At 40.1% G+C, this 21,706-nt stretch overlaps 1 pseudogene; it reads left to right on the forward strand.

Annotated features, from left to right (window-relative positions):
* LOC138070187 (cytochrome P450 2C18-like) overlaps window positions 1-21,706 on the forward strand; it is a 30,125-nt pseudogene that overhangs the window by 4,243 nt on the left and 4,176 nt on the right.

The following is a 21,706-nucleotide window of genomic DNA, read 5'->3' on the forward strand; positions in this document are numbered from 1 at the left end:
AAAGGTCTTAATTACCTGAATAACCACAATGTGTGGTTAGAATAGGGAAAAGGTGTGGTCACTCACCTAGAGCCAGACATCCTGGAGTGTGAAGTCAAGTGGGCCTTAGGAAGCATTACTACAAAATTAATGGAGGTAATGGAATTCCAGCTAAGCTATTTAAAATCCTAAAAGATGATGCTGTTAAAGTGCTGTACTCAGTATATCAGTAAATTTGGAAATCTCAGCAGTGGCCACAGGATTGGAAAAAGTCAGTTTTCATTCTAATCCCAAAGAAAGGCAATGCCAAAGAATGTTCAGACTTCCATACAATTTCACATGCTACCAAGGTGATGCACAAAATCCTTCAAGTTAGGCTTCAGCAGTATATGAGCAGAGAGCTTCCAGATGTACAAGTTGGGTTTTGAAGAGGCAGAAGAAGGCAATCTGAAACAGATCAGATTGCCAACATTTTTTGGATCATGGAGAAGGAAGGGAATTCCAGAAAAACATCTACTTCTTCTTTATTGACTACACTAAAGCCTTTGACTGTGTGGATCACAACAAACTATGGAAAATTCTTAAAGAAATGGTAATACCAGACCACCTTACTCATCTCCTGAGAGACCTGTATACAGGTCAAGAAGCAATGATTAGAAGTGGACATGGAACATGGACTATTAAAAATTGGGAAAGGAGTACAGCAAAGCTGTATATTGTCACCCTGCTTATTTAACTTCTATGCCGAGGTCGGGATTCCCTGGTGTGAATTGCCAGGCTGGATGAATCACAATCTGGAATCAAGATTGCCAGGAGAAATAACAACAACCTCATATATGCAGATGATACCACACTAATGGCAGAAAGTGAATTTTTGTGTAGCTATTTGAATATTGAAGATGGAAGAAAATGCAACTTTTTTGCCATGTGATGCTTTATTATTTCAAGAAAGGTAAAAATGTAACTGAAGCACAAAAAGGATTTGCGTAGTGTTTGGAAAAGGTGCTATAGCGGATCGAACATGTGAAAAGTGGTTTGCAAAGTTTCATGTTGGAGATTTCTTGCTGGACGATAATTCCTGATCAGGTAGATTGACTGAAGTGATAGTGATCAATTATTGAGAACAATCCAGGTGGAAGATAGCCAACATACTCAAATTAAGCATACCAAATTAAGCATTGAAAATCAGTTACACCAGCTTGGTTATGTTAATCATGTCATGCGAGTGTATGTTCCTTAGTTTTTGTCTCGTCACAATAAAGATTTGGAGTGACGGACATTAAAGCCCCCATGGCGTGTCACAGCTCTTGGGTTTTGGATAGACTGTTATAGCTCCCAGATCTTGAAAGGACTATGTTATAGCTCTTAGACAAATCAGTGTTACAGCTCAGTGTTACAGCTCTATTTTATTTAGAAGATAGCAGGAAAATCCATCTTAGAGGCATGAGGGCACGTTGATTCAAAGACGCGAAGAGAAGAGCGCCCCAGCACGCAGGAGAGAGAGAGCGAGCTAGCTTTGGCTCCTCTTTTTATACGTTTATCTCTCCCTGGGCCTGTCTTATGTAAATTGGGCCAGCCAGGAGTGTTGTTTGTTTTACCTGAGGTCCTCACTCCAGTCCTCGGACCTTCCTTTGTTCTATTTTTGCGCACTTTTCCCTTCCTTGTCTTTTAGCCACCGCCATTTTGGACTCCTTTTCCCTATTCTACCTACCTAACAATCACATAGATTATTTTATGGGGAAAAAACCTTGACCGTATTTCCATGTGCATCTCTCTACTTAAACGTAGTTAAAACATTCATTTTTAAAACAAATTATGATGAGTGATGAAAAGTGGATACTGAAAAATAATGTGGAATGGAAGAGATCATGAAGCAAGCAAATTAATCACCACCAACCACACCAGGCCATGAAGATGCAAAGAAGGTAATGTTATGTTTATGGTGAAACTCTATTATGAGCTCCTTCTGAAAAACCAAACAATTAATTCCCACAAGTACTGCTTCCAGTTAGCACTTGATGAAAAATGTCTGGAATTAATCAACTGAAAATGCATAAATTTCCATGTGGATAATGCAAAACCACATGTTTCTTTGATGACCAGGCATAAACTTTACACCTTGGCTGGGAAGTTCTGATTCAGCTGCCATACTCACTGGACATTGCACCTTTGAATAACAATTTACTTTGGTTTTTACAAAATTGTCTTAATAGAAAAATTTTCAGTTCCCCAGAAGACTGTAAAAGACCCTTGGAACATTTCTTTGCTAAAACCAAAAAGTTTTAGGAAGATGGAAGTAAGAAGTTGTGTGAAAAATTGCAGAAGGCAGGGGAACAAAGGGTGAATATGTTGTTCAATAAAGTTCTTGGTGAAAATTAAAGATGTCTTTTTTTTTTTTTAACTTCAACAAAGGAAGTTTTTGGCCAGATGGACACTTCTTGTTTCTGTAAGTTTGACTCATTTAGATACTTCATATAAGGGGAATCATGAATCCTTTCTTCTACTGTGATTGGCTTTTTTCACTTAGTACAGTTTGCTCAAGGTTCATCTATGTTGTATCATGTGGGAAGATTTGTTTCATTTTTGTGGTTGAATACTTTTCCAGTATTTATATTTACATGTTTTCTTTATCCATTAATCATGGGGGGATATTTAGATTGTTTTACCTCAACTTTTAAGGTTATGGAAGTTCAAATATCACTTTGAAAGTTTGAGTCAGTTCTTCTGAATAGAAACTCAAAAAGGGGATTGCTGGGTAATATGGTTATTCTAGTTTTAATTATTTGGGAAACCATCCTAGTGTTTTCTACAGGAGCTTCTGGTAGTAGTATTCTGCCTCCCCACCCTCACCAACAGTTGTTGTTTTCTTCTCCAATCCCTCCCTCTCCTTCCTTCTATTCCGTCATCCTTCTTCTGTTTTTTGGGTAGTGCCTATTCTAACAGATAGAATAGGTAATATCTCTTGCTTCTGATTTGCATTTTCTAATTTGGAGTATATATAAATCTTGACAATTTTCCCGCTATTTTGTAATGCAAGTGTCTGATTTGATCCTTGATGGCTGAGGCATCCATTTCAAAGGGGCATCCAAAGCTGACTATCTCGGATAAACAGCCACAGGATTAGATGAAGAGCTAGTTGCCTCCCCCAACTGAGTCTCCTTTGTTTTAGAGATCTTGCTTGATTTCAGTGACTGACTTTTTGAGCTACGTTTTTTCCTTTTCTCTTCCTGTGTTTTAAATTCCCACTCATATATATTAAGTTCACCAATAAAGAGTATTGAATCACATTTTCAGTTGTACACCTTAAACTAATATATTGTAACTCAGCTATACTTCAGATTAAAAAAAAAGTGAGCCCTTCATTGGACATATGATTAACTTGATTTAAATGATGGGGAAAAATGAGAATTTATTAAACTGTGAAATGAAATATTTCCTGCCATATTGGAGGGCAAGAAATATCACAGACTTCAGCGATTTTGGGCCTCCAAATGTGAGGGCTCTCAAAAGGGACCACAATGCCTGTGACCCAACAGATGCCACCACCCCCCACGGTGATTGCTGAGGAGCTGGGGGTGTGGTGGGGGAGGGGTGGATGCAGGAAGCAGCCGTTTGCCACATTTGAGACCCCTGACTGTAAACCAGGAATTAAGGATGTAAACAATCAGAAAACAGGATTTTGCTCTGATACCTAAAGGTTCATATGAAAGGAATGAATTCAATGAGCCCAGAGGCTTGAACCTTATGAACCACAACTCTCTCATGTTAGCTTCACCTCTTCTGATCCTACATGTGATTCTTTCAGCTGATCATTAAGCAAAAAATATTTTGAGGTCCCTAATTATTCTCCTTTGTATATCAGTGCTTAATTTCCTACAGGCTTTCCAGACAGATGATATTCAGCACTCATAACTTTAGTTATGTCACGCGAGTGTATGTTCCTCGATTCTTTGTCTCGTCACAACAAAGATTTGGAGTGACGGACATTAAAGCCCCCTTGGCGAATCACAGCTCTCAGGTCTTGGATAGACCGTGTTATAGCTCTCAGGTCTCAAATGGACCGTGTTATAGCTCTTAGACAAATCAGTGTTACAGCTCAGTGTTACAGCTCTATTTTATTTAGAAGATAGCAGGAAAATCCATCTTTGAGGCGTGAGGGCACGTCGATCTAAAGACACGAGGAGAAGAGCGCCCCAGCACGTGGGAGAGAGAGAGCTAGCTTTGGCTCTTCTATTTATATGTTTATCTCTCCCTGGGCCTGTCCTATGTAAATTGGGCCAGCCAGGAGTGTTGTCTGTTTTACCTGAGGTCCTCACTCAGGTCCTCGGACCTTCTTTTGTTTCATTTTCGCGGGCTTTTCCCTTCCTTGTCTTTTAGCCACCGCCATTTTGGACTCCTTTTCCCTGTTCTACCTACCTAACAGTTACTAAATGGTATTTTTAAATGACCTCTTTAATTTTCACCATTTTCTCTTCAAATTAACAGGCATCTTGGGTGAAAAGGGTACAAGAAAAGGCAGCAGAAGTGAATTGAATAATAAAAACCCCATTATTTAATTACCTGTGCTGAAATCTACTCATTTTAAGTAAAAAGTGAAGTGTTGATTTTATGCTTGTTGAATATTTGTTAAGGGAATTAGTAGATATGATATTGTTTAAAGTTTCTAAAACGACTTTCACACGTTATCACAAACACCAAATGTTTCATCTGTATATTTCAATGGTGTCTTAAAATTGTTTCTGATTTTTTAGCCTCACCCTGCAATCCCACTTCGGAGAAGGCAATGGCACCCCATTCCAGTACTCTAGCCTGGAAAATCCCATGGGTGGAGGAAACAGGTGGGCTGCAGTCCATGGGGTTGCACAGAGTCAGACACGACTGAAGTGACTTAGCAGCAGCAGTGATCCCACTTTCATCCTCTGCTGTGATCCCTGCAATGTGATCAGCTCCATTATTTTCCAGAACCGTTTTGATTATAAAGATCAGACTTTTCTAAATCTAATGGAAAAACTGAATGAAAACTTCAGGATTCTGAGCTCTCCATAGGTTCAGGTGAGGCCAAGGTCCTTTCTTCTTGAGGAATTGTTGCAGGAAGAGGGACCCCTTCCACGGCCCAAAACTGGGCTCTTGTCTAACACTCAGAAATGAATTGTCGGAGGAGACACATGTGCTGACAAAGCAAGAGATTTCGTTGGGAAAGGGCACCCAGGTGGAGAGCAGCAGGGTAAGGGAACCCAGAACTGCTCTGTCAAATACCTTGCAGTCTCGGGTTTTACGGTGATGGGATAAGTTTCCTGGTTGTCCTTAGCCAATTGTTCTGACTCCTTTTGAGTCCTTCCTGGTGGTGCATGCCTTGTTCAGCCAAGATGGATGCCAGAGAGAAGGGATTCTGGGAGGTGGTTGGACAGGTGGTGTCTCCTTTTGACCTTTCCCAAACTCTTCTGGTTGGTGGAAGCTTATTAGTTCCCTGTTCCTTACCAGGAACCTTCTGTCGTAAAACAGCTCACACAAATAGTTACTATGGTGCCTGGCCAGGGTGGGCTGTTTCAATCAGTGTGCTTCCCCTAACAAAATCATTTCTGCTATTTTCTCCATGAGGTCCAGATTTCTATACACCAAACTGTGAGGTGAAAGTGTGAAGAGCATAGTCCTGCCTAGAGCTTAGCATTATGGAGTGCTCATCTGGGGCTGATGGTTGAGCCCTTTGATGATAGACGAGAAAATGCATGCCCAGAAAACAGAACTGCAGTTTAGTCCTATTGACACTATTCAGTGGTTTTCACACCAATTTCCAGAAACTACTTTGGTAACTTCTACAAAGGGATGCCTGCAGCAATTGAAGGACTTCTAGGTCCTTCTGGAAAGGCTCCCATTACTCACAAGTCTTGTCATTCAATCTCCACTGTTGACTAAAAAAATATAGTCACATCCTGAAAGTAGAGAGTTATTTTATTTGGTGGGAATGGTTAGGACTCTTAGTGAGGGTGACCACATCTGAGAAAACTGCTCCAAGGAGGCAGGAGGAGAGTCAGGCTATATACAAGTTTGCAACAAAGGGAGCAAGCAGACTGAACATCAAAGATCAGATATCAAGTTAAGGAATCTAGCGTTCTGTGTATGAGAAGATGCAAGCCTCTTGGCCCACTGAATTCATTCCTTTCATATGCACCTCAGCTCTCTGGGGCCAAATCCAGTTTCCTTGCTCACCTAGAGGAATGCAGCCTCTTAAGTTTCTTCTTGACTTCCCCCAGCTCCTCAGCAGTTATCTTGGGGAGTGGCAGCATCTGTCAGATCTCAGTTTGGGGAGCCCTCATTTACATTTGGAGGCCAGAAATCACTAATGGCTATGACATTTCTTGTTTATTGATATGGAAGGAGATACTTTGATTTCACACCACTTAGATGCTATTTAGGGCTTTCCTGGTGGCTCATGGGTAAAGAATCCATCTGCAATGCAGGAGATGTGAGAGGTGCAGGTTCCATCCCTGGGTCAGGAAGGCGGGAATGGCAACCCACTCCAGTATTCTTGCCTGGAGAATCCCATGGACCGAGGAGCCTGGCAGGCTACAGTTCATAGGGTCACAAAGTGTCAGACACGACTGAAGTAACTTAGCGCACACACACAAACACACACACACGCATAGTTGCTACTTAAGCACATTAGTTGACAGAAATATCTGCATTTAGTAAGGAGGAGAATATCTCCTTCATAGGGGAGAGTGCTGCCAGAGGACAACTGGGATAGGAGGGAGATCTTGATGTTTCATTTGGCATCTTAACCTACAAGGTAACTGCTTTGGGAACAACAAAACGATTGTTTTTGTGTGTGTAAGAAACATAAACAAACATTACAGGTGTACCCTGTGCTAAGCTGTGTTCTACCCTCTGCCTAAGAGACATCACAGAAGTTACTTAATTCCTCTGGTGCCCAGTTATTGTCCATAAAATATTGGTTGTGTTTCCTGGTTCTTTAGGATTCTTTCAGCCCTAAAATATTGATTTTATGTTTGAGTGTATGAGACAGAAGTGGAAACATCAAGAACCAGCTCTGTGCTCTTTTCAGGTTGTTTAAATTCTCTTGTCATCTACAAATGTAAATCATAGTATTTCATGTCATCCTATATATCATGATGGTAAGGAAGAATTGAGGTAAAATATGAGAGAATTGAGAGAAGAATGCATTTATGCTATAAACATGATATATGAGTATAGGAAAAATTATCATATTTGATCCATGGTTATAATTTTCTCCCTCAAATGCTTCTGTCAACATATGTGTGTGTGTTAGTCACTCAGTCATGCCTGACTCTATATGACCCCATGGACTGTAGCCCACCAGGCTTCTCTGTCCATGGGATTCTTCAGGCAAGAATACTGGAGTGGATTGCCATTTCCTCCTCCAGGGGATCTTCCCAACACAGAGATTGAACCCAGGTTTCCTGCATTGCAAGCAGACTCCTTACCATCTGAGCCACAAGGGAAGCCTATACTCATATAAACATGATATATGAATATAGGAAAAAATTATCATATTTGGTCCAGGGTCATGATTTTCTCCCACAAATACATCTGTCAACATAGAAAATTATGTATTTGTGAAGTGAAAATTTCTCTCAATACAGAGACTATATTATATTAATATTTATACCACAGTTGTTAACCAGGGCTTGACATATTAAATAACACCAAAATCAGATTGATTATATTTTTTGCAGCCAAAGATGGAGAAATTCTATACAGTCAGCAAAAGCAAGACCAGGAGCTGACTGTGGCTCAGATCATGAACTCCTTACTGCCAAATTCAGACTTAAATTGAAGAGAGTGGGGAAGACCACTAGACCATTCAGATATGACCTAAATCAAATCCCTTATGATTATACAGTGGAAGTGAGAAATAGATTTAAGGGACTAGATCTAATAGATATAGAACCTGATGAACTATGGAATGAGGTTCGTGACATTGTTCAGGAGACAGGGATCAAGACCATCCCCATGGAGAAGAAATGCAAAAAAGCAAAATGGCTGTCTGGGGAGGCCTTACAAATAGCTGTGAAAAGAAGAGAAGTGAAAAGCAAAGGAGCAAAGGAAAGATATAAGCATCTAAATGTAGAGTTCCAAAGAATAGCAAGGAGAGATAAGAAAACCTTCCTCAGTGATCAATGCAAAGAAATAGAGGAAAACAACAGGATGAGGAAGACTAGAGATCTCTTCAAGAAAATTAGAGATACCAAGGGAACATGTCATGCAAAGATGGGCTCGATAAAGGACAGAAATGGTCTGGACCTAACAGAAGCAGAAGATATTAAGAAGAGGTGGCAAGAATACATGGAAGAACTGTACAAAAAAGATCTTCACAAGCCAGATAATCATGATGGTGTGATCACTCATCTAGAGCCAGACATTCTGGAATGTGAAGTCAAGTGGGCCTTAGAAAGCATCACTACGAAAAAAACTAGTGGAGGTGATGGAATTCCAGTTGAGCTGTTTCAAATCCTAAAAGATGATGCTGTGAAAGTGGTGCACTCAATATGCCAGCAAATTTGGAAAACTCAGCAGTGGTCACAGAACTGGAATAGGTCAGTTTTCATTCCAATTCCAAAGAAAGGCAATGCAAAAGAATGCTCAAACTACCGCACAATTGCACTCATCTCACACACTAGTAAAGTAATGCTCAAAATTCTCCAAGCCAGGCTTCAGCAACACGTGAACTGTGAACTTCCAGATGTTCAAGCTGGTTTCAAAAAGGCAGAGGAAACAGAGATCAAATTGCCAACATCTGCTGGATCATGGAAAAAGCAAGAGATTTCCAGAAAAACATCTATTTCTGCTTTATTGACTATGTCAAAGCCTGACTGTGTGGATCACAATAAACTGGAAAATTCTGAAAGAGATGGGAATACCAGACCACCTGACCTGCCTCTTGAGAAACCTATATGCAGGTCAGGAAGCAACAGTTAGAACTGGACATGGAACAACAGACTGGTTCTAAATAGGAAAAGAAGTCCGCCAAGGCTGTGTATTGTCACCCTGCTTATTTAACTTCTACACAGAGTACATCATGAGGAACACTGGGCAGGAAGAAGCACAAGCTGGAATCAAGATTGCTGGGAGAAATATCAATAACCTCAGATATGCAGATGGCACCACCCTTATGGCAGAAAGTGAAGAACTAAAGAGCCTTTTGATGAAAATGAAAGAGGAGAGTGAAACAGTTGGCTTAAAGCTCAACATTCAGAAAACGAAGATCATGGCATCCGGTCCCATCACTTCATGGGAAATAGAAGGGGAAACAGTGTCAGAGTTTATTTTTTGGGCACCAAAATCACTGCAGATGGTGATTGCAGCCATGAAATGAAAAGACATTTACTCTTTGTAAGGAAAGTTATGACCAACCTAGATAGTATATTGAAAAGCAGAGACATTACTTTGCTGACAAATGTCCGTCTAGTCAAGGCTATGGTTTTTCCAGTAGTCATGCATGGATGAGAGAGTTGGACTGTGAAGAAAGCTGAGCGCCGAAGAATTGATGCTTTTGAACTGTGGTGTTGGAGAAGACTCTTGAGAGTCCCTTGGACTGCAAGGAGATCCAGCCAGTCCATTCTGAGGGAGATCAGTCCTGTGTGTTCATTGGAAGGACTGATGCTAAAGCTGAAAATCCAAAATTTTGGCCACCTCATGTGAAGAGTTGACTCATTGGAAAAGACCCTCATGCTGGGAGGGATTGGGGGCAGGAGGAGAAGGGGAGGACAGAGGATGAGATTGCTTGATGGCATCACCGACTCGATGGACATGAGTTTGAGTAAACTCCGGGAGTTGGTAATGGACAGGGAGGCCTGGCGTGCTGTGATTCATGGGGTCGCAAAGAGTTAGACGTGACTGAACGACTGAACTGAACTGAACTGAGTATACCCAAGAAGAGTCAGAATGACTCCTCAGGTGAAAAATAAATAATTAGAAACAGGTATAAAATACAAATATCATAGTATAATATGAAGATGGGTATGATCTCTGCACACACTGTTTGAGGGAATGGAAGAGAATGGCTTAATCTAGCTGGACTTCTGCATGTCAGGTGGTTGAAAATAAATTTAATATATTTGCATGAAGGAGAAGGAAAGGAATTTCAGATGGGTGAATAGTGTATGTAGAGATGCAAAGATGTATGATGGGAAAGAGTAGGTGAATGAAAGAGAGAAGCCTTAATTGAGTGTAAAGTAAAATGAATTGTCACAGATATGGAGTTCGAGGCTGGTATCCCAGACTGAACCCTGCACCATTAGTTGAAAAGACTGTTTTCCCCACACGAACCATTACGGCATTAAGTCAAAAATCAGTCGACTTAATCAGTGGAAGGGTTTATTTGTGTAATCTCAAATCTTTTCCAATAGTTTATATGAAAACCTTCTACCATAACACATTATCTGTTCTTCTTAATTACTAGCATTGTCTATAGTTAGTTTTGAAGTTGAGAAGTGTGAATCCTCTAACTTTGTTGTTAATTTTTAAGAGTATTTTGGCTATTCTCAGTGCCCTGAATTTTCAGACTAACTATAGGATAAGCTCATCAATTTTTGCCAGGAAGACAGTGATGATTTTGGTAGGGATTGTAGGAAATCTGTAGATCAGTTTGTGGAGTAATGTCATTTAAAAAAATGGGATGAAATTCACATAGCATACAATTATCCATTTAAAGTGTACAATTCAGTGGTATTTATTGCACTCACAATATTGTATGATTACTTGCTCTCTCTAATTTCAAAACTTTTTCGTCACTCTGCAGAAACATACCCTCCCAGTAAATGATCACTAACACATCTTGTGTTAATCTGTTATCTGCTTTATATCTCTATGAATTTGCCTATTATGTATACATCATATGAAAGGTCTCACAGCATTGTCCCTTTTGTTTCTAGCACTTTCACCTAGTATAGTATTTAGGAGGTTCATCTAAGTTGCATGTATCAGTACTTTGTTATTTTCTTTTATGGATGAATAATATTCCATTTTTGCACATATTATAATTTTTTAATGCATTCATCTATTGGTGGACATCTGTGTTGTTTCTGTCTTTGAGTCTTATGAATAGAGTTACTGTAAACATTTGTGTACAAGTTTTTGATGGACATTTTTTCATTTTTGTGGGGTGTATTTATAGGAGTAGAGTTGAGATATGTGGCAATTTTATGTATAATTTTGAGGAACTGCCAACCTTTTCTACAGTGATGACAGCAGTCATGTTCCCACGAGCAATGTACAGGGGTCCTGTTTACCCACATAGTGGCCAATATGTATTTTATAATTTTTTGTAATTATTAGAGCTAGCCTAATTAATGTGAATACTGGCCAGAATACTGGAGTGTTCCCTTTTCCGGGGATCTTTCCAACCTAAGGATTGCACCGAGGTCTCCCTCATTACAGGCAAATTCTTTATCAGCCGAGCTATCAGAGAAGCCCAGTTGGTCGGATAGTTCTTCTATTTCAATTAAATAATTTTTTACCTGTCAATTATACCTCAGTAAAACTTGGAAATTTTTTGTGTATTTAATGTGTTTGTGCATGCATGCTCAATCGCTTTAGTTGTGTACAGCTCTTTGGGACCCTATGGACTGTAGCCCACCAGGCTTCTCTCTCCATGGGATTCTCCAGGCAAGAATACTGGAGTGGGTTGCCGTGCCCTCCTCAAGGCGATCTTCCAGACCCAGGGATCAAACCTGTGTCTCCTGCATTGCAGGCAGATTCTTTACCACTGAGCCACTGGAGAAGCCCCACTTAATGTGTACAATATGCTGTTTTGATACACGTATGCTGGAGGCTATGCTTAGGAGTTGAATGGGATTTTGAACTTGTTCTCTTCCAGACTGGGCCTGAATGGGATTTTGAACTTCCTTCTCTGCCAGACTGGGTTATAAGATGTACTCTTTACTTCCTGGGTACTTGTGGCTAGGATTACTGGTAGGAAAAACTATTGTATTTTTGCTTGTTTTTCCTATGCTGTTGGTATCATATTGAACAAATCATTGCCCAGACCAATATAAAGAAGGTTTCCCTTTTTGCTTTCTTTTAGGTGTTTCATGGCTTTAGGTCTTATGTTTACGGCTTCAGTCCATTTTGAGGTGATGTTTTGTATGTTGTAAGATAATGATTCAAATTATTATTTTTTGTAGGTGGTGATCTAGTTTTCCCAGCGCTCTATTTTTGAGAAATTGTGCTTTCCACATTATGTATCTTGAGATCAGTTGATCATAAATTTGTCAATTTATTTTTGGGTTCTTTATTCTTTTACATTGGTCTGTGTAGCTGTTTTTATACTGTTTTGATTATTATAGCTTTGTAATATAGTTTGAAATCAGAAAGTGCAATTCCTCCACCCTTGTTCTTTTTTAGTATTACAGTGGTTATGCAGGGTCCTTTGTTGTTCCATATGAATTTAAAAAAATTAATTATTGACTTTTGACTGTACTGGGTCTCCATTCCTCTGCAGGCTCTCTCTAGCTGTGGCAAGTAGGAGCTATTCTCTAGTTGTGGTGCATGGACTTCTCACTGTGGTGGCTTCTTTTGTTGCAGAGCATAGGCTCTAGGGTGCCTGGGCTCAGTAGTTGTGGTGCATGGGCTTAGTTGCCTCATGGCACGTGCGATCTTCCTGGAGCAGAGACTGAACTCATGTCCACTGCACTGGTAGGCAGATTCTTAACTACTGGACCACCAGAGAAAACCTTGCATGTGAATTTTAATTTTTTTCTATTTCTGTGAAAAGTTCTATTTTGATACATATTTCATTGAATCTGTAGGTTGCTTTTGATAATATAGACATTTTAACAATATTAATTCTTATTCATATACATGGGATATCTCTCATTAATTGATCCTCTTTGTTTTCTTTTTTATTGTTTCCAGTGTACAGATCTTTTGCCTCCTTGATTAAATTTATTTTAAGTCTTAGGAGATCCAACCAGTCCATCCTAAAGGAAATCAATCCTGGGTGTTCACTGGAAGGACTGATGTTGAAGCTGAAACTCCAACACTTTGGCCACCTGATGCAAAGAGCTGACTCATTTGAAAAGACCCTGATGTTGGGAAAGATTGAAGGCAGGAGGAGAAGGGGACGACAGAGGATGAGATGGTTAGATGGCATCACAGACTCAATGGACATGAGTTAGGGTAAATTCTGGCAGTTGGTGATGGACAGGCAGGCCTGGCATGCTGCAGTTCATGGGGTCGCAAAGAGTCAGACACAACTGAGCAACTGAACTGAACTGATCTGAACTGAAGTAGTTTATTCATTTTGTTTCTATTTCTTGAAGTTCTGTCAGTTTTGCCTCACATGTTTAAATGCCCTGATGCATTTGGGAATAACACCACTCCACTTTACAGTTAATGTTTCTTATAATAACAAATAATTATACTTCTTCCTTCCATCCTTTGTATCATTGCTGTGGCTCATTCCACTTACATATAAGCATAACGTAAGGGTAAGTAAAGTCGCTCAGTCGTGTCTGACTCTTTGCGACCCCATGGACAGTAGCCTGCACCAGGCTCCTCTGTCCAAGGGATTTTCTTGGCAAGAGTACTGGAGCGGGTTGCCATTTCCTTCTCCAGGGAATCTTCCCGACCCAGGGATCGCACCCACATCTCCCGCATTGTCGACAGACGCTTTACCGTCTGAGCCACCAGGGAAGTCCATATATAAGCATATGTATATTTATACATATGTCCATAACCATTACATAATCAAATATACTGTTACTATTTTCTGCAAATTTTTATCTGTTAGAGCAATAAAGTAAATAAGCAAAACTTTTTATTTTACTGTCACTCATTTTTTCTTTATAACCCTTTCTTTATGTAGATGCGTTTCTGACCTATATGATTTTCCTTCTCTCTAAAGATTTTTAAAACATTCTTTGCAAGCCAGTTTAACTGGCAACAAATTCTCTCAATTTTTTTGCTCATTTGCTCAGAAAGTCTTATTTCTCCTTCACTTTTTAAGGAAAATTTGAAGGATACAGAATTTAGATTGTTGGTTTGGCCATCAGTATGTATTCTTTGGAGAAATGTCTGGTGAGGTCTTCTGCCTGTTTTTCAATTGGGTTGTTTATATTTGTGTTGTTGAGTTGTATAAGCTGTATATTTTGAAAATTAAACACTGGTTGATCACATCATTTGCAAATACTTTTCTCCCATTCTGTAGGTTGTCTTTTCGTTTTGTTTATGGTTTCCTTTGCTGTGCAAAAGCTTACTAGTTTGATTAGGTCCTGTTTGTTTATTTTTGTTTTTCTTTGTATTGCCTGGGAGACTGACCTAAGAAAACATTGGTTCGATTTATGTACCAGACACATTTATCTAAGCATACTCCTGGATGCTGTAAGTGTTTAATTTCCAGGGTGCAAAAATAATTGCTCAGACCCTTTGTGCGTGGCCAGTAGTTGTTTCAGTGGATGGACTGATTCCTAGAACTTCCTCTCTGCCTTTTGTGTGACATTACTCTAGAAATGCCATCCTCACAATACCGAGTGTCCAGATCTATGACAAGGTAAGTTATTTGTTTATTTAGGTTATCTTTAATTGTTTTGTGTAATAATGATAGGCTGTGTACACATAACCGCTGTATCTGCAAATCAAATTCAAGCAATGGAAACACTAATATTGTTTTATGAGAGCACTGCTTTTCTTACTGACTTCAGTAATTTTGAACTGAGAAGCCAAAAGCTTGTGTGATGCCACTGTTACTGAGGGAAATTAACAAGAGCACACATTCAGTGAGTTTAGTCTGTCTTAGTTGTGTTTATTACATAATAATAGACATGGCACTGGGGCCCTGGAGATTATAAATGCATCATAAAATTAATGCTAGTCATGGCAGAAAGTTAAGAGGAACTGAAAAGCCTCTTGATGAAAGTGAAAGAGGAAACCGAAAAAGTTGGCTTAAAGCTCAACATTCAGAAAACGAAGATCATGGCATCCGGTCCCATCACTCCATGGGAAATAGATGGGGAAACAGTGAAAACAGTGTCAGAGTTTATTTTTTGGGGCTCCAAAATCACTGCAGATGGTGACTGCAGCCATGAAATTAAAAGACACTTACTCCTTGGAAGAAAAGTTATGACCAACCTAGACAGTGTATTAAAAAGCAGAGACATTACTTTGCTGACTAAGGTCCGTCTAGTCAAGGCTATGATTTTTCCAGTGGTCATGTATGGGTATGAGAGTTGGACTGTGAAGAAGGCTGAGCGCCGAAGAATTGATGCTTTTGAACTGTGGTGTTGGAGATGACTCCTGAGAGTCCCTTGGACTGCAAGGAGATCCAACCAGTCCATTCTGAAGGAGATCAGCCCTGGGTGTTCTTTGGAAGGAATGATGCTGAAGCTGAAACTCCAGTACTTTGGCCACCTCTTGAGAAGAGTTGACTCATTGGAAAAGACTCTGATGCTGGGAAGGATTGGGGGCAGGAGGAGAAGGGGACGACAGAGGATGAGATGGCTGGATGGCATCACAGACTCGATGAATGTGAGTCTGAGTGAACTCCAGGAGTTGGTGATGGACAGGGAGGCCTGGCATGCTGCAATTCATGGGGTCGCAAAGAGTCAGACACGACTGAACGACTGAACTGAACTGAACTGAGAGACATGTTTATAAAATATGCTTTTTTTTTTTTTGCATGTTAACGATCCCTTCTGCTGCTGCTGCTGCTGCTAAGTTGCTTCAGTTGTGTCCGACTCTGTGCAACCGCATAGACAGCCGCCCACCAGGCTCCACTGTCCCTGGGATTCTCCAGGCAAGAACACTGGAGTGGGTTGCCATTTCCTTCTCCAATGCATGAAAGTGAAAAGGGAAAGGGAAGTCGCTCAGTCGTGTCCGACTCTTGGCGACCCCATGGACTGCAGCCCACCAGGCTCCTCCGTCCATGGGATTTTCCAGGCAAGAGTACTGGAGTGGGGTGCCATTGCCTTCTCCAACGATCCCTTCTGCTCAGTATTTAAAACTGCCTGCTTGCTATGCATTCTGTGTCACATCATCGCATCAATCCTAAAACAGCATTACTTGTCCTTTTTGATTGCTGTCTGTCTCCTTATTTATGAGAGATATTCACTTAGTTTGTTAGCTTTGGCATTGCATTACTCCTTCCCATCCTTTTTCCCCTTGGGCAGAGAAAGCCTCAACTTTCTGTTTTTATGATTGTAATGTAACTTCAAGCTGTATATTCTTTCTATTCCTACATTTGTTTCTTAGGTCAAGCTGCTAATTGTATTGCATGTGGAATACAACCATGATGGTCCTGTATTGTCTTTGTGAATCCATCCTCTTTATTATACTTTACATATAGTTCATTTTAGGTTGTGCTGCAGTATTAACTTTTATACAATTTCAGCTTCATCGTGAATATACAGACAGTATTGAGTTCATGTACATTTTTAACAAAGAAGAGAGTAATGAGATCTTGATTCAGGCTTATAACATCTTTCATGTTATGCCCCTAAAATATCTGTTTCTACTAATTAAGATTAGTTTTATTTTGTTCATCTATAAATAAGAGAAAACCTATTAATAAATGCTTTAACGAGTAGTGGCCATATCTATCTCAGGTATGAAGAATCTTCTGTCAGTGTAGGAATAGTACAGTAGTCCTGAAATATCAGGGATTCATATACCTTCCAGTTGTATTTACTTGTGCTGAGTATATAGAGCTCATGTGCATGTAAGCTAAGTCGCCTCAGTTGTGTTTGACTCTTTGTGACTCTTTGGACTGTAGCCTGCCAGGCTCACTCATTAGTAAAACTTCCTGTCCCCAAATGATGTTGTTATATTCTAATAACTCCTTCAAATATTTGTTTTGGGTAGGAAGGAGGGCATAGAGGAAACAATTCCAATAGCCTTCTGCTTGTATCTCACTGGCAAAAACTGTGTTGCTTGTTGTTGTTGTTTAGTTGTTAAGTTGTGTCTGACTCTTTTGTGACCCCATGGGCTATAGTCCAGCAGGCTCTTCTGAGGTCCATGAAATTTCCCAGGCAAGAATCCTAGAGAGGGTTGCCATTTCCTACTCCAGGGGATCTTCCCAACCCAGGAGTTGAACCCATGTCTCCTGTATTGGCAAGTGAATTCCTTACCACTGAACCACCAGGGAAGCCCACTGCTTGGCTCACCTAAATGCAAAAGAGGCTGATGAATGGAAGGAACTTTTGGGCAAGCGAGGAATAAGTTATGAGAAACTGATGTTTGAGTCAGCTGATCTATAATCTCTTGCTATATTCTACAGTAGTTTTTTTCTAAAATTGTACCTTGTAGTGTGTGTGTGTGTGTGTGTGTGTGTGTGTGGCTTCCCGGGTGGCACTAGTGGTAAAGAACCCATCTGCCAATACAGGAGATGTAAGAAACGTAGGTTCGATCCCTGGGTTGGGAAGATCCCCTGAAGCAGGGCACAGCAATCCACTCCAGTATTCTTGCCTGGAAAATCCCATGGACAGAGGAGCCTGGTGGGCTACAGTCCCTAGGGTCACAAAGAGTCAGACACGACTGAAGCGACTTAGCGTGCACACACACACACACACACACACACACACACATATAAAATAGGCTTAACTTTAAAATAATGTGAGTTATTTTGGATTACCTGTAATTCTGAAAAGTTAACCTGTCAAATAATTGTATCAAATCATTCCTAGGAAAAACACAATGAACAATTGGACTTTATATTTGGAAGCTTGATAGCTACTATATTTGATTTGTTTGGAGCTGTTACAGAGACAACAAGCACTACCCTGGGATATGGGCTCCTCCTCCTGGTGAAGCACCCAGAGGTCATAGGTATGATAACATGGTGGTCAGGATGATTTCAGAAGAGATACTGGAAAGAAACTGGGAGTGCTTTCCGTCTTGTTACTCTTAGAGAATTACTTAAATCTCTGTTTGAGCGGCTTAATGTTTTCAGATTTAATGAAGGAATCCTTCATTAAATAATAAAAGAACATCTTTGCATAACCTGAGAGGTTGAAGACACGGTGGACAGCAGAAAAATCAATACAGCAGCATCTGGATTTCATGAGAAGTCATTTCATTTCATAGCCTGGGACTGCATATTGGTTTTATTATGGAAGGGCCACTTATAAGTCTGCTTATTCTGAAAATGCCGTGTTCTAAAGCCAGAGTAGGGAAAATGGAACTTCTCCTTGTTGAAGTCTGAGTGGAAATTCTAAAACTTAATGAGGTTGCTTGAGATAACATCCACATTCTGGGAGTGATGAGTGAGTGAAAGTCACTTAGTTGTGTCTGATGCTTTGTGACCCTAGGTATTGCAGCCATCTAAACTCTTCTGCCCATGGAATTCTCCAGGGAAGAATTCTGGAGTAGGTTGCCATTCCATTCTCCAAGGGATCTTCCTGGCCCAGGAATTGAACCTGGGTCTCCTGCATGGCAGGTGAATTCTTTACTGTCTGAGACACCAGGGAGGCCCATATTCTGGGAAGTGCTCTAAGCATTTAGAGTCATAAGAAATTGTACCTTTTAGGCATAAGATGCCTATAAAGGTTTTTTTTTTTTAAATCCAGAAGTCTGTTTCTATAAAAATGATGCTTGACAAAATAAGAATTTTGAGGGTCAACAATTTTATATTTTACAAAGTAATTTTTTTTTAAATTTACCTTGTAAGAGTTTATGATTGTGCATGGTAGGTTAGAAAAGACATTATCTTGTCCTGTTTCACCATCCCATTAAAAACTTATTACAAACAAGACTAAGAGTTTTAAAGTTGAACGAGAGGAGGTCAGGAAATAGCTAGCTAATCTTCAGCACATTTCTGAAGCACAGAGAACATACTGAGGAGTAATAATGAACTCAGTAGGGAAGATGAAGCTGCATCCTAAATGTAGAAAGGAAAAAGTAGCTAATCAAAGTTAATATATATCCCTATAACCCCATAAAATTCAGTATTTAGAAGTACCAAATGTCAAAGAGGGTAGAGGGAAAAAGAGACTGAAAAAAGTAGCTGTCTCTGCCTTGTCCCCTTGACAAATCCTTTTATCATGTAACATTTTCTCCAGTGGGATGAGAGAGGCTTATTCTTCAGAGAAACTGAAACCAACAGGCTCTACACTCAGGGACACTGGGCAGAAAAAGAGGAAAAGAGTGAGGTGCACAGCTGAGAGGCAAGGTTAGGGAAGAATCAACTTCTTGAATTCAGAGACTTTTAGTTCCTTTCTCTATCGTAGTTCCCCAGATGCAGGGAGTTTCTGTTTGTCTTGTTATGTATCCTAATAAAGAGGTATATATAGATGTATCTTAAGCCTAGTTCACAGGAGAGTTAAATGTATCTATATCAGTTATCTCTTTATGTTTAGGTGAATTTCTGAACTATAACTGATGTTTATAATGTTGTTGGAGCACCTTCATAATGCCTCGTGTGTCCTTCAATTTGTATGCAAATGTGGTGTGCACTTTTCTTTCTCCATCATTCTTACTTATCTGTTACCAGCTAAGGTCCAGGAAGAGACTGACCACGTGCTTGGCAGACATCAGAGCCCCTGCATGGAGGACAGGAGCCTCATGCCCTACATGGATGTTGTGGTCCATGGGATCCAGAGATACGTTGATCTGGTCCCCAGCAGTCTGCCCCATGTGGTGACCTGTGACATTAAATTCAGAAATTACCTCATCCCCAAGGTAAGATTGCTTGAGTGCTAGGTTGCTTCAGTTGTGTCTGACTCTGTGTGACTCCATGGACTGTAGTTTGCTAGGCTCTTCTCTCCATGCGATTCTCCAGGCAAGAATGCTGGAATGGGTTGCCATTCCTTTCTCCAGGGAATCTTCCTGACCCAGGGATTGAACCCGTGTCTCCTATGTCTCCTGCATTTGCAGCCGAGTTCTTTACATTAGCGCCACCTGGTAAGATTGTTTCCTCTTATACTGACCTTGATAGTCTTGAAGTTCCCATTTACACAGTATGAGTGCAGTCCTCTATGAACACAAAAATCCTGTGTGTGGTGGCTTGATGAAAGGTGTATTGTTTCTAGTTTAGTCTGTAAAGCTTTATAACAGGCTTTGGTAGCTGACAGTGCAAGTGTTCCAGTTTGTTCTGTCTCTTCTATTGTTTGTCTGATCTTAAAGGTTTATTTTTCCAAATGTTATCAATTTTTATTTGATATTTGTTAGTATGAGTGTCAGTCAATTTACCAAAACAGTCTGCTGGGATTTTCATCTGGGTGACATTAGATCAATTTGAAAAGACTTAACATCATGACACATTGAGTCTTTCAATTAATGGGCATGGTATATACAGTCCTTGGTTTGGGGAGCTTTCTTTAATTTTCCCAATAATGTCTTTTTCAGTAAATTGGCTTGCAAAACTTTTTTGCAAGATGCTTAATACTGTTATAAGTTTTAAATAATGACCAACATTTTACTATCTGGAATACAGAGGTATAATTAATTTTATCATTTGGATGACCTTATATAAAGCAGCATTGCTAAATTTAAAAAAATACTAATAATTAATTGCAGTTTCTATATACATTGTCATACTATCTGGGTAAATATCTTTGTTTCATCCTTCATCATTTCTGATCTCTTGCAGGGTGAAGATTAACATAAACTATTAAGCATGATGTTTTATATACATTTTGTTAGATTTTTAAAGTCAGTTTCAGTTCAGTTCAGTTCAGTCACTCAGTCATGTCTGACTCTTTGCCACCCCAGGGACTGTAGCACACCAGGCCTCCTTGTCCCTCATCATCTCCCACAGTTTGTGCAAACTCATGTCCATTGAGTTGGTGATGCCATGCAACCATCTCATCCTCTGTTGTTCCCTTCTTCTCTTGCTCTCAATCTTTCCCAGCACAGGGTCTTTTCCAGTGAGTTGGCTCTTTGCATCAGGTGGCCAAAGTATTGGAGCTTCAGCTTCAGCATTAGTCCTTCTAATGAATATTCAGTCCTTCTAATGATTTCCTTTAGGATTGACTGGTTTGATCTCCTTGCATCCCAAGGGACCCTCAAGAGTCTTCTCCAACACCACAGTTTAAAAGCATCAATTCTTTGGCGTTCAACCTTCTTTCAGGTCCAGCTCTCACATCCATATATGACTACTGGAAGAACGATAGCTTTAACTAGATGGATTTTTGTTGGCAAAGTAATGTCTCTGCTTTTTAATATGCTGTCTAGGTTGGACATAGCTTTTCTTCCAAGAAGCAAGGGTCTTTTAATTTTGTGGCTGCAGTCACTATCTGCAGTGATTTTGGAGCCCAAGAAAATAAAGTCTCTCACTGTTTCCCTTCTCTCCCCATCTGTTTGCCATGAAGTAATGGGACAAGATGCCATTCATGATCTCTATGTTTTGAATGTTGAGTTTTCAACCAGCGTCTTCACTCTCCCCTTTCACTTTCATCAAGAGGCTTTTTAGTTCCTCTTTGCTTTCTGCCATAAGGGTGGTGTCATCTGCATATCTGAGGTTATTGATATTTCTCCCAGGAATCTTGATTCCAGCTTGTGCTTCCATCCAGCCCAGCATTTCACATGATGTACTCTGCAAATAAGTAGCGTGACAACATAAATATACAGCCTTGACATATTCCTTTCCCAATTTGGAACCAGTCCATTGTTCCATGTCCAGTTTTAAATGTTGCTTCTTGACCTGCATACAGAGTTCTCAGGAGGCAGATAAGGTGGTCTGATATTCCCATCTCTTTAAGAATTTTCCATGGTTTGTTGTGATCCACACAGTCAAAGGCTTTTAGGGTAGTCAATG

This window comes from Capricornis sumatraensis, chromosome 23 (genome assembly GCF_032405125.1).
Source record: "Capricornis sumatraensis isolate serow.1 chromosome 23, serow.2, whole genome shotgun sequence".
Lineage (NCBI taxonomy): Eukaryota > Metazoa > Chordata > Mammalia > Artiodactyla > Bovidae > Capricornis > Capricornis sumatraensis.